This window comes from Lipotes vexillifer, unplaced genomic scaffold (assembly GCF_000442215.2).
Source record: "Lipotes vexillifer unplaced genomic scaffold, Lipotes_vexillifer_v1.1 scaffold317, whole genome shotgun sequence".
Lineage (NCBI taxonomy): Eukaryota > Metazoa > Chordata > Mammalia > Artiodactyla > Lipotidae > Lipotes > Lipotes vexillifer.
In genome coordinates this window covers 364254-367473 of record NW_006782029.1, presented here as the reverse complement: position 1 = coordinate 367473, position 3220 = coordinate 364254, and the positions used below count along the sequence as shown (strand labels likewise).

At 39.9% G+C, this 3220-nt stretch overlaps 1 pseudogene; it reads left to right on the top strand.

The window, feature by feature from the left end:
* The first annotated feature begins 1042 nt into the window (after nucleotides 1-1042).
* Nucleotides 1043-2140, top strand: LOC103071835 (spermine synthase pseudogene; annotated as a pseudogene).
* Nucleotides 2141-3220: the final 1080 nt, after the last annotated feature.

Genomic DNA, 3220 nt, shown 5'->3' with positions numbered 1-3220 from the left:
AAAGTGTCTTTCCCACTTGCTTGCAGACTACTTCAGGGCAAGGAGTCTACCTTGGTCACTTTTGCATCCTCATCCTAGCACACACTAGTCAACATGTGCTGAATGACTGAAGTTGACCAAAGTCAAGGCTTTAATCCATCTCTGCTTCTTTCGAGATTTTGTATTTTCCCCTTCTAATCAGTGTCTTCCCAGACCTTGCTCTTAAAGTAAAAAATATCACCTTGAACAATCTGTAATTTATCCAGTGGATTAGGATTCAAGTCTTTGAATCCTTGCTTTGCTAGCATGTTAAAGGAATTGATGAATTTTGGGGAGAGACTTTTCTGGGGGAATAAACTACTTTGCAAGCACTTAGTAAGCACATTAACTCCTTGAGCCTGTGTGAATAGTACTTCAACTGAGCAAATGGTGCTCTAGTGGCCTCCATTCTAATGAATTTCCCAAAAATGGTTGACTCACCTCATCTGAAAAGATTATTTGGTGAAATGATTTGGGCCACTCAGTGGGAGAACTGATAAAAATGCAAAGTGATTGAAATGTAAGAAAAACATTCTGAACTAAAGAGAGTGACCTTTTATGAAGTTCAAGTTCTTCTCTAAGAAAATTCAGCTATTAATCTAAAATTGTTGTACACATGGCTAAGAACAAGGTGCTAAACTGTTGCTTAGGGCATACAGTGTGATTGCCTTAAATATGAGATAAAGAATGGCCATTTTAGTTAGTAAGTTTATTATTATTATTATTTTCATATTCTCTGTTATGGCTGTAATAACTATCCATTCTCAAGCAGAGAATTAAGGGGCTGAATTTACTAGTAGTCAAAAGCAACATTCTAATGTCAGATTTACAATGATAGACTTATTTTTTTTTTATCAGTTTTGCATTCCAGTACACAGAACTAGCAAGATCGTTTTCTTTCAAACTTCCAACATGTCAAAAATATCCTCTTGGCACTCCCTGCCGGCCGCTGCCTGACATGCCACGCGGCCCCCCACTCTCCCCGGCTGCCTCCCCCAGGCATGGCCCAGGGCCTCACCTCACTATGGCAGCAGCACGGCACAGCACCCTTGACTTCATGTTCGGCACCAAAGCTGATGGTGAGACCATTCTGAAAGGCCTCCAGTCCATTTTCCAGGAGCAGGGGATGATGGAGTAGGTGCACACCTGGCAGGACCATGGCTATTTAGCGACCTATGTAAACAAAAACGGCAGCTTTGCCAATTTGAGAATTTACCCGCATGGATTGGTGTTGCTGGACCTTCAGAGTTACGACAGTGATGCGCAAGGCAAAGAAGTTGACAGTCTTTTGAACAAAGTAGAAGAAAGAATAAAAGAATTGAGTCAGGACAGTACTGAGCGGGTGAAGCGATTACCACCCATAGTTCGAGGAGGGGCCATTGACAGATACTGGCCCACTGCAGATGGCCGCCTGGTTGAGTACGACATAGATGAAGTGGTGTATGATGAAGACTCACCTTACCAGAACATTAAAATTTTACACTCAAAACAATTTGGAAATATTCTCATCCTCAGTGGGGATGTTAATTTGGCTGAAAGTGATCTGGCGTATACCCGGGCCATCATGGGCAGCGGCAAAGAAGATTACACTGGCAAAGATGTACTGATTCTAGGAGGTGGAGATGGGGGCATATTATGTGAAATAGTCAAACTGAAACCAAAGATGGTCACTATGGTAGAGATTGACCAAATGGTGATTGATGCATGTAAGAAATACATGCAAAAAACATGTGGTGATGTCCTAGACAATCTTAAAGGGGACTGCTATCAGGTTCTAATAGAAGACTGTATTCCAGTACTGAAGAGGTACGCCAAAGAAGGGAGAGAGTTTGATTATGAGATTAATGATTTAACAGCTGTTCCAATCTCCACATCTCCGGAAGAAGATTCCACATGGGAATTTCTCAGACTGATTCTTGACCTCTCAATGAAAATATTGAAACAGGATGGGAAATACTTTACACAGGGGAACTGTGTCAATTTGACTGAAGCCCTGTCACTCTATGAAGAACAGCTGGGGCACCTGTATTGTCCTGTGGAATTCTTGAAGGAGATCGTCTGTGTCCCTTCATACTTGGAATTGTGGGTATTTTACACTGTTTGGAAGAAAGCTAAAAACTAAACCTTGAAAATCAATTTCCCCTAGTCATGTGTGCTGCAAATAGCCTTCCTGACCTTCATATGTTGTACATGACATTGAAAGGAGTCAGGCAATTAATTGTGAATTCCTTCAAGTTTTTTTTTTAAGTTTTATTTTTTAATTTAAAAATCAAATGGAAAATGTATATTTTGATGAACTAGAGTGTTATTTTTTTGAAGGATGCTAAATGCACTGAACCTCTAGAATGTGATTTTTGTTTTTGTTTTTGTTTCTCTGTGTGGGCTTTTTTTATTTCTGTTTTGGTAGACTTCGAATTTGATTGTTTGGAGGAATGAACATCATTGTTTTCTTCTTGAGGGAAGCTCTTGACGGGAGTTTCTTTTCCCCCCAAATTGACATAGGTATTAAAATTTGGTGCTTATAGGTATTAAAATTTGGTGCTTATAAGGAAAGACTTTTAAAAATGAATAGCAATGCTTCGATTAAAATTACAAATGAGAAAAAAAAAATCCTCTTTCTTGGACTTCCCTGGTGGTGCAGTGGTTGAGATCCCACATGCCGCAGAGTGGCTGGGCCCATGAGCCATGGCTGCTGAGCCTGCACGTCCGGAGCCTGTGCTCCACAACGGGAGAGGCCGCAACAGTGAGAGGCCCGCGTACCGCAAAAAAAAAAAAAAAAAAAAATCTTTCTTTTCAAGGTCTTGAAAGCCATATGTACTTATCTTATTAGTATTATAGCACACATCCCAAGTGCTCCTCACACCTCCTGCCCCAGCCCTAACTCTGGCTGTCTCTTCAGTTTACAGTAAAATTAAAACGAATACAAGCTACTTTGTTTATCTTCGCTGAAAATTATTTTTTGTTAAATGTTACCTAAATTAGCCAAAGTTTTTGTTCTCATTTATATACCTGAAGCTCTTGTAAGTTTCCTTCAAATTATTATTTAGCTACAAATGTGACCACTTTTACCTGCTCCTTGGAATATTTTTCATTGGTTTCTTAGACAGAATAGTGCATTATCAGTGCTAGTGAATAAACACTCTGTGAGAATGAGGTGAGTCAGCATAATCACGTGCTACTTTATTGATGAGTAAGCCAAGGT